The 11,120-nt window shown below is 44.1% G+C and overlaps 1 protein-coding gene across 2 annotated transcripts in view; it reads right to left on the bottom strand.

The window, feature by feature from the left end:
• Positions 1-10,914, bottom strand: part of vwa5b1.S (von Willebrand factor A domain containing 5B1 S homeolog) — a 67,004-nt gene extending 56,090 nt beyond the window's left edge. For both annotated transcript variants that reach the window (XR_005963096.1, XM_041571758.1), the window contains exon 1: positions 10,733-10,914. The gene's annotated coding sequence lies outside the window, so the exon portion shown is untranslated. The remainder of the gene's footprint in view (positions 1-10,732) is intronic.
• Between the last annotated feature and the right edge of the window lie 206 nt (positions 10,915-11,120).

Consider the following 11,120-nt stretch of genomic DNA (forward strand, 5'->3'; position numbering starts at 1 on the left):
TCACATCTACTCGTCAAGTGCATCTTCTTTTTTCTCCAAGTATTTGAAAATTACAACAAAACCGTGAGTGTATTGAACCCGTAACCTATAGATTGACAGGAGTGAAGCCCCTGAAGAGCTTACAGTCTAGAAAAGTAAAAGTAGAGAGTGCTAATCCCACGTGCCAGGGGTGGTGGGGGAGAAATGAAACGGCTGCACATGGTGCAATTAATTTGCATCTGATGGTGCTGGGGACAGATTATGCATCAGGCAATAATTATTCCTCTAATTTATCAGTCGTTAATACATCAGATTTCATGGCGAGTTCTGCTCCGTCTCTCTCTAATCCCTTCCCTCCCGGTTCTGTGCGCCCAATTCATCTTCCTGACAGTGGCCGATATAAAAGCAATTTCCTCCAATTCCCCAGTGTTCCTCCATCTCCCCCCTTCTCAGTACTTGCCCCCAATACTCACAGAAAGGCCAAGTCTTTCATTCACCCACTCATGTCTCAACCAAGCCAGCACTTACTCCCAGTACCACCATCTAATACACCACCGGGGGCACTACCAGAGGGGCTGCACTTTAACAGCATCAGGGACTGGAGCAATTGAGATTTGTCTTTCATAATGTGCCTAAAAAATCACCACTGCTGCACTAATGACTTTTCCACAGCATGAGATTGGGATTGTCCATTTGCACGGGCCCTGCTTGATGCCCTGGAACATGAACTCAGAGTCTGTGTGTCCAGGAACTTCCTTTCAGCATCAAACTGGGGTGTCATGAGTCTCCCATTGATGTGGACTGTATATTGTGACATTTCTATTCTATGTGTACTGTATATTGTGAGTGGCTCCCTAAGCTCAGTAAGTGACAGCAGCACAGAGCATGTGCAGTGAATCAGCAGAAAAGAAGATGGGGAGCTACTGGGGCATCTTTGGAGACACAGATCTTTACTGCTAAAGGGCTGTGGTTGCCTTGGGCTGGTACAGAAGCACAAAACATCATGTACAACATTTCTACCGACTTCTTTAGTTAGGCTTTAGTTCCCTAGACCCTAGGGCGGGATCCTAGGGTCCGCCTATGAGGACCCTAGGATCCCGCCGATGAGGAAGCCCCTGCTCATTACTTAGTATCCCTCATTCACCCCAGTCTTTCCATATTACAGACTCAGAGCAACATCAACGTCCCTCAGTGAATTGGCCCTTTTCTGCCATTCAAATTGCGTCCGTCCACACGTTCGGGTCACGAGGTTTAAATACATTTTTAGAGTAAGTGGACTTTCAATTTCTCCCTTTGCAAATAAGCTGTAATTTATCCAGAGAATAAAAGCAATAAGCGCAGTGATACCTTGATTCACAGTCACACACATAAAACAAGAATAAAGCCCTTTATTCTGCCATTTAGACTAAGTGGCACTTGGCATGTGGGTACAATTTATCATTAGCCGCCAATTCCCACTGATCTGCGCCCGGCAGCCCTATTTACTCTCAGCAATAAACAGAAAACACTGATTCCCCAAACTGAAATGTAGAACAAAGATCAACTGAAAAAGACTTTTCTCAAGGATTGGAAGTGCACTGCTGATTGGTGTAATGATTTAAAGGGATGCTGGTTGGGGGCCTCTTATGGATGATACTTATTAACCCCGTGAACATCACTCATTCCCCTCTCTTGGTAGGGAATCCCATAACCTGACTGCCCTTACAGTAAAGAACCCCTTCCTATGCTGATGGTGAGATCTCCTTTCCTCCCCACCAATGAATCACTCATTCCCCTCTCTTGGTAGGGAATCCCATAACCTGACTGCCCTTACAGTAAAGAACCCCTTCCTATGCTGATGGTGAGATCTCCTTTCCTCCCCACCAATGAATCACTCATTCCCCCTCTCTTGGTAGGGAATCCCATAACCTGACTGCCCTTACAGTAAAGAACCCCTTACTATGCTGATGGTGAAATCTTTTACTTTTCATCAATATCTAATATAGAAAATGTATTTTGAAGGAAATATCTATTTCTCTTTGATACAATTTCTCTTCGTCTCCATTTATCTTCTGCAAGTACCTCTCTCTCCTGCCAGCATTAAACACACTCCCATTCAAATGAATCTGCTATGGACTGAGCTTGTTTGCAGCGCAGATACAGAGCAGAGATAGTGTGTAAGGAGCCAAGTGTCAAAGCAAATTTAAATTCCAATTCGACATTATTAAAAGTTCGACCACCAAGAATCTGAGCTTCTGCTGAGACATTCAGGGGAACTACAGCCTGAGCTGCACTGCTGAAATCAATATTGTATTTAGTGCACAAAAGACCCAGATCCAAGATCAGCACAAAAGGCAATAATTGTCTGGCACAGCTCTGTCCTCTGTGGCCCCTAATCCTGAGTCACTATCTGCAGTGTTACGTTTGGTCCTGACAGCAATTCCTTATATTAGTTTCTCTGCACCAACCGCAGTCACTTCAATATGATATATTCATAAATGGGAAGTGCTGCTCCTATTATTTATTATCCCCTCTCATTTCCTCCCCAACTGTTTGGCCTTACTCTCCCCCATCCTCCCTCTTCTCTCCCCTTCTATATTTCTCCTCTCCCCCATTTGTCTCTCTACTCCCTAACCCCCTTTCCCTTCTCTCCTTCTGTCTCTCACCCCCTCTCCTTTCCTCCCCCAATTGTTTGGCCTTACTCTCCCCCATCCTCCCTCTTCTCTCCCCTTCTATATTTCTCCTCTCCCCCATTTGTCTCTCTACTCCCTAACCCCCTTTCCCTTCTCTCCTTCTGTCTCTCATCCCCTCTCCTTTTATTCTCCCCCAACTGTTTGGCCTTACTCTCCCCCATCCTCCCTCTTCTCTCCCCTTCTATATTTCTCCTCTCCCCCATTTGTCTCTCTACTCCCTAACCCCTTTCCCTTCTCTCCTTCTGTCTCTCATCCCCTTTCCTTTTCTCCCCCAACTGTTTGGCCTTACTCTCCCCCATCCTCCCTCTTCTCTCCCCTTCTATATTTCTCCTCTCCCCCATTTGTCTCTCTACTCCCTAACCCCCTTTCCCTTCTCTCCTTCTGTCTCTCATCCCCTCTCCTTTCCTTTTATCCCCAACTGTTTGGCCTTACTCTCCCCCATCCTCCCTCTTCTCTCCCCTTCTATATTTCTCCTCTCCCCCATTTGTCTCTCTACTCCCTAACCCCCTTTCCCTTCTCTCCTTCTGTCTCTCACCCCCTCTCCTTTCCTTTTCTCCCCCAACTGTTTGGCCTTACTCTCCCCCATCCTCCGTCTTCTCTCCCCTTCTATATTTCTCCTCTCCCCCATTTGTCTCTCTACTCCCTAACCCCCTTTCCCTTCTCTCCTTCTGTCTCTCACCCCCTCTCCTTTCCTTTTCTCCCCCAACTGTTTGGCCTTACTCTCCCCCATCCTCCCTCTTCTCTCCCCTTCTATATTTCTCCTCTCCCCCATTTGTCTCTCTACTCCCTAACCCCCTTTCCCTTCTCTCCTTCTGTCTCTCATCCCCTCTCCTTTCCTTTTCTCCCCCAACTGTTTGGCCTTACTCTCCCCCATCCTCCCTCTTCTCTCCCCTTCTATATTTCTCCTCCTATGCATCACGCTCCAGGCAAGGAAGAAGTGATATATACTTAAGCAGTATTGATGATCAGGTGTAGATATTGCTGAGTTTACACTGATTCCGTCATTCTTGACATCAGGAATGTAAGTTTTCGCCTCCAATCTCTGAAGTCATGATCTTTAATGTCCAATCATGACAATGATCTACCTGAAACCCCATGTGATTCAATTGTAAAGGTTTATAATAACACTAAAGACATAGATTAATCTGAATTCTGAATGTTGAGCTGAACCCTGGACTGGGCTGTAAAACTAAAATAAATGGCAACCTCCTTGCAGCAAATGTGTCTGGGGTTGAACAGGTGAGGTGGAATCTCTCAGTCCAGTTTGGCATCAGACATAATCAGACATAATCATGTGCAACATTCTCTGTCTCTTCTGCTGTCTCTGCTCTGGTGCCAGATCTCTCCCTGGCGAGGGCACTTGTCTGATACAATAAATCTGATTAACCAATTGCTGAAATGAGATACAGAGAAGCCAAAAGTAACAATAGGGCCCAGTGCTGCTCCTCGTCTTGTTAAACCTTCTCTATTCCTCTTCATAAAGACTCTGCCCTTTCCTACAGGTTTAATCACTTCACTTCATCACTGACACCTCGTGCCCATCTACAGCCGCATGGTAATGGCTTCAATTCAGTTAACTCCTTCACTGCCGTGCTCCCTTCCCCCATACAGATCTTCTCTGAGGTTCAATCTCTGGCAGCAAAAGTCAATGGGAACTTTCTGTGCTTTGGACCCCAGCGTCTAATAATAATAATAATAATAGGATAACCTGTACCCACAAGATAACCCCCATCCCCAGGAGCGCTCAGGCATTAATATAATGTCCTGTAAAACATATGGGCACAGTATTTATTCAGAGGAGAGGGAGCAGTCAGGATAGCTCGGGCCTGGTAACAATTGTTCAAGTTAAATATGCCCTGTTATGCCCCTGATATGCCTATCCATAGCCCAGGTTGGTATAACAGGGCAAATCAGGGGCAGAGCTAGGAAAAATGGGAGATTATGAGCTCTGTACTAACAAACCCCTGCCTCAAACCTCATTACTGCCTGGGTCTGAGAATTATATGGAAGTTATACTGGGAGGGAGAATCTGATTGAATACCTTACTCTTAATTTTATGTATAATCAGTGAAACATTTGAGATTAAGTAAAACCTGCCTCATATAATAGGCCCAGTGAATTCATAATCTACCCCTGGGGGGCCTGCAATGAAATGTTCAGTAACATTTTACTGAAAGAAATAAAAGAAAGAGGCTGATGTTCTTCTGCTTAGGAATAAAATTAGAAACCTTTCTCACATCTTTCCTAAGCAGAAGAACATCAGCCTCTTTCTTTCTCCTGACAACTTCCTTGACTACTTGCTGGTCAGACTGGTGGGAAACTGACCAGCAGGTGGCGCTGTTGTAACACAATTCATTCATATTAACAGTACATGTATCCCTTAATAACAAAAAAATAATGAATGTACATTGCAGAAGTGTTTAGAATAGCCCCCTTATCAATTTTACACTTATTTTTAAAGGTTTAGTTATCCTTTAACAAGCCCCACAGGGTCGGACTGGACTGGCGGGACACAGGGGAGAGAGTGGTGGGCACTGTTTCAGCTGGGCACACTCACTACAATACTGGCACAGTGTAACCCTGAAGATGGCTAAACATGGTAAGAATGGCACAAATGTAATGCAAGTCAGTTATTCGCTCTACTCAAGTCTCTGCAGTTCATGCCAACCGATTGGCGCCCGTCTTGGGGAAAGGCAATATTTACCTTGAGCTGAACTAAAGGTTAGCGGCTATTGCAGTATCAGTCCGACTGAGCCGGGCGAATCAGCGGCCACAACCCAATATCATCCTGGAATCATTCTGAGCGTATGAAAGTAATGCTGGGACACAGAGCTCTCAATCTATGTATTAAAATCTACATTTATTTGCTGCCAAAGCCGCTTTTAATAAATGAATGTTTGTGAAGCCCCGGGAAATACGATTAATTGTGCTATTACCCTTCGCTCAATCCAATATACACTCCATCACCCGCTCATTAGAGATGTGTGTCCAATTAACTCCTTCACTGCCAGTACTGGAATTAGAGATTTGTATACATGGCAACTCCCTGCAACCCTCCTTTTTTTGTACCACCGATATATATCCTAAAAAATTGGAACAATTGTTGCACAGCAAAATAATCCTCCAAATAGAATCCCAGTTTATCTGTTTAAATCTGCCTCCATGATCTTTGTCCCTGCAGCTGGAGTTGGAAACAGTAAAGGGGATGTAAAGGCAAATATAAAATCCAATACAAATCTCTACACAGTCACCGACTGCTCTACAGGGAAACAAACAAAGCTGCTTGAGTTCTGCATGGCTGGGAAGTAAGGCGGGGGCTCCCCCTGCTGTACATAAGTATGATTGTTTCCCTGCAGAGCAGTTAGGGACCGTCTGACAATTCCTATCCAAAGCAGTAAATGAAGGGAGAATTTCACTGCATACAGTCAGGTTTCTTATACAAACGGTACACATTTTTTAATTAAAGTATATTGGAGATAGGTTTCTTTTTCATTAAATAAAGTAAAAAAATTGGATATTTTTTTGCCTTTACATGTCCTTTAAACCTCTGGTGTGTTTTATTCATGTTCCTGCCAACACCTGCATCACGCACAGCCGGTTATTCACCCAGCAGGGAACCAGGAGCAGCTCCCCCTCCCAGGTACTGATAAAACAGCACAGAAATGTTATTAAAGGGGAACTTCACCCACAATCAGCGCTTTGTCTAATAAAAAAGCTTCCCAATATTCATTCATTCATTCCCCATAGTAACACTGGCAGGATCCTCCCGGGAATATTAGAGCAGCTCAGACTGAACACAAAACATTCATCAAGTTCAGTCTTTCATTCAATCCAGTTTATAAAGGGCCCAAAACATCCTGTGCTTAGGTGTGGCCCTTATTCTAACTCTGGGCAGGGCCCCTGTGCTAAATGTGTCTGTGGCTTGAGGGGTAGATAGGGGCAGATGTCTATCAGCAGCCAATGGAGAAGCGCAGGGAGGGGACACAAGGTCTACAAGAGGCTAACTTTTTATTTATAGTTATATTTCCCCTTTAAAGAGATACTATCACAAGAAAACATGTTTTTTTTTCAAAACACATCAGTTAATAGTGCTGCTCCAGCAGAATTCTGAACTGAAATCCTTTTTCAAAAGAGCAAACAGATTTTTTATTGTCAGTTTTTCAGGTGCCCTTAGTCATGTGACTTGTGCTCTGATAAACTTCAGTCACTCTTTACTGCTCTACTGCAAGGTGATATCACCCCCTCCCTCCCCCCCCAGCAGCCTAACAACAGAACAATGGGAAGGTAACCAGATAGCAGCTCCCTAACACAAGATAACAGCTGCCTGGTAGATCTAAGAACAACACTCAATAGTAAAATCCAGGTCCCACTGAGACACATTCAGTTACATTGAGTAGGAGAAACAACAGGCTGCCAGAAAGCAGTTCCATCCTAAAGTGCTGGCTCTTTCTGAAATCACATGACCAGGCAAAATGACCTGAGATGCACCTACACACCAATATTACAACTAAATACACTTTCTGATTCAGGAATGACATTTTATATTGTAGAGTCAATTATTTGCAGTGTAAACAGTGTCATTTAGAAATAAAAACTACATCATAAAAATCATGACAGTATCCCTTTAAGGAAGGGGGTGGAGTAAAAAGTGCAGAGGTTATTTAAGCAGTGTGTGGGGTCAGGAGCCAAAATAGGCCCTCGATAATGAGAATAATATATTTTTTTTTTTTTAAAAAAAACATACTATTTTCCCTGTGTTTTCCCTTTATTGTTTCTCCGATCCCTGGAGAGATGACAATCCTATAATTAGATCTAGGGAATAATTACAGGTTGTGGCCGATACGTTAATATGTGTTTTTGTTGGCTCTGTCTGCGGCAAGGAGGGGAAATTAGGGGATGAAAATTAACTGACATTAGTGATGAATCTGGTATATGAGGTTGGTGGTCTCGCTGCATCATTGTTCCGGTTGTAGGCCCCAACTTGCATGCTGGGAGTTGTAGGCCTGGGAATGGCACAGGTTACCATGAATATTGAACCATAGATTCACAATGTTCTCCTAAAATGCTTTAAACCACACACCCTAATCCAACGTGACCCCGCCTGCTTTGTCCTAAGCCCTGCCCACTTTTAGGAAACCCACACGTGAATGATGACTGCGCTACCTACATGTGATCCTCCTCACGCTAAGAACACACCTGTCACCTCTGCAGGATCTGTTGGGAGTGACTATTATTTATACCACCAGCAGGGGGCACCTACAATGATACCAGTCCCTACAATGATACCAGTCCTTACAATAAAACCAGTACCTATAATGATACCAGTCCTTTCAATGATACCAGTCCCTACAATGATACCAGTCCCTACAATGATACCAGTCCTTACAATAAAACCAGTCCCTATAATGATACCAGTCCTTTCAATGATACCAGTCCCTACAATGATACCAGTCCCTACAATGATACCAGTCCCTACAATGATACCAGTCCTTACAATAAAACCAGTCCCTATAATGATACCAGTCCTTTCAATGATACCAGTCCCTACAATGATACCAGTCCCTACAATGATACCAGTCCCTACAATGATACCAGTCCTTACAATAAAACCAGTCCCTATAATGATACCAGTCCTTTCAATGATACCAGTCCCTACAATGATACCAGTCCCTACAATGATACCAGTCCCTACAATGATACCAGTCCTTACAATAAAACCAGTCCCTATAATGATACCAGTTCTTTCAATGATACCAGTCCCTACAATGAAACCAGTCCCTACAATGATACCAGTCCCTACAATGATACCAGTCCTTACAATAAAACCAGTCCCTATAATGATACCAGTCCCTACAATGATACCAGTCCCTATAATGATACCAGTCCTTTCAATGATACCAGTCCCTACAATGATACCAGTCCCTACAATGATACCAGTCCCTACAATGATACCAGTCCTTACAATAAAACCAGTCCCTATAATGATACCAGTCCTTTCAATGATACCAGTCCCTACAATGATACCAGTCCCTACAATGATACCAGTCCCTACAATGATACCAGTCCTTACAATGATACCAGTCCCTACAATGATACCAGTCCTTACAATGATACCAGTCCCTACAATGATACCAGTCCTTATAATGATACCAGTCCCTACAATGATACCAGTCCTTACAATGGTACCAGTCCCTACAATACCAGTCCTTACAATGATACCAGTCCCTACAATGATACCAGTCCCTACAATGATACCAGTCCCTACAATGTAACCAGTCCCTACAATACCAGTCCTTACAATGGTACCAGTCCCTACAATGATACCAGTCCCTACAATGATACCAGTCCTTACAATGATACCAGTCCCTACAATGATACCAGTCCTTACAATGATACCAGTCCCTACAATGATACCAGTCCTTACAATGATACCAGTCCCTACAATGATACCAGTCCCTACAATGATACCAGTCCCTACAATGATACCAGTCCCTATAATGATACCAGTCCCTACAATGATACCAGTCCCTATAATGATACCAGTCCTTTCAATGATACCAGTCCCTACAATGATACCAGTCCCTACAATGATACCAGTCCCTACAATGATACCAGTCCTTACAATAAAACCAGTCCCTATAATGATACCAGTCCTTTCAATGATACCAGTCCCTACAATGATACCAGTCCCTACAATGATACCAGTCCCTACAATGATACCAGTCCTTACAATGATACCAGTCCCTACAATGATACCAGTCCTTACAATGATACCAGTCCCTACAATGATACCAGTCCTTATAATGATACCAGTCCCTACAATGATACCAGTCCTTACAATGGTACCAGTCCCTACAATACCAGTCCTTACAATGATACCAGTCCCTACAATGATACCAGTCCTTATAATGATACCAGTCCCTACAATGATACCAGTCCCTACAATGATACCAGTCCCTACAATGTAACCAGTCCCTACAATACCAGTCCTTACAATGGTACCAGTCCCTACAATGATACCAGTCCCTACAATGATACCAGTCCTTACAATGATACCAGTCCCTACAATGATACCAGTCCTTACAATGATACCAGTCCCTACAATGATACCAGTCCTTACAATGATACCAGTCCCTACAATGATACCAGTCCCTACAATGATACCAGTCCCTACAATGAAACCAGTCCCTACAATGATACCAGTCCTTACAATGGTACCAGTCCCTACAATGATACCAGTCCCTACAATGATACCAGTCCCTACAATGATACCAGTCCTTACAATGATACCAGTCCCTACAATGATACCAGTCCCTATAATGATACCAGTCCCTACAATGGTACCAGTTCACAAATACACAGGGAACACAAGTAAATTGGACAAACGGATTGTCAGGCCGGGGGGGGGGGCAGGGACTGACACTGAATGAGATTTATTGATTTCTGGCCAAGAAGCTAAGAGCCCCCAGGGCTGGATCCCCTGTACATTTTATTCACCTGAGTCACAAGTGGGTGCTGAATACAATCATGGTGTGACCCCCTAATTAACCCCTGTCAGGAGCAGAAAGAAGAGACACACGGGGGGGGGGTTGAATCCAATCATTCCTAATCCCTGGAATCCAATTTAAAGGCAAAGAGCAGTAACTGATCTGTAATACACAGGGAGCCTTAACCAACTCCTTAACACTCAGGGTCTCCCCGGCCAATGCACAGCTGGTTATGACTGTGAGCACATATTATATAGATTTATATTGGCCAATTCTACCCAATGTCGTTAGTGTTAATTAGAAGACATTTCCATGACATTGATCAGCCCCAGGAGGCAAAGAAGGTACTGGATTCCATTGGCAAATTCCTGAGATATCCGGCATTTCAGCACCTTGGAGAGCCCCCAAAGCCTCTGCACTAGAAAGAGCAACACCCCCAGTGTATAGGTTGCCTGTTAACCCCTGCAGTGCCAGAGGGGCCCCCATACTCTCAGACCCTGAATAGACACAAGTACAGTAACATATCAGGCAGAATTAGATCAAAAAGGAAAATAGAGTCAAAAGGAGGAACCTGAAATGGATCAGATCACTCACCCTGATTGGGCCCTGCTTCACCCTGATGGGGGTAATAAATCCGACCCCCTTTGCTGGAACACAAGGTGGAGCTGCGGGAGGGAGTCTCTTGTTTGTTTCCTTCTGACACACGAGAGAGAGACAGAGAGAGAGAGAGAGAGAGACAGAGAGACAGTGAAAGAGGGAGAGAAACAGAGAGAGAGAGAGACAGTGAAAGAGAGAGAGACCGAGAGAGAGAGAGAGAGAGAGAGAGAGAGAGAGAGAGGGGAGAGAAACAGAGAGAGAGAGAGAGAGACAGAGAGAGAGACAGAGAGAGAGAGAGAGAGAGAGAGAGAGAGAGAGAGAGAGAGAAAGAGAGAGAGACAGAGAGACAGTGAAAGAGAGACAGAAAGAGAGAGAGAGACAGAGA

Source organism: Xenopus laevis, chromosome 7S, assembly GCF_017654675.1.
Source record: "Xenopus laevis strain J_2021 chromosome 7S, Xenopus_laevis_v10.1, whole genome shotgun sequence".
Lineage (NCBI taxonomy): Eukaryota > Metazoa > Chordata > Amphibia > Anura > Pipidae > Xenopus > Xenopus laevis.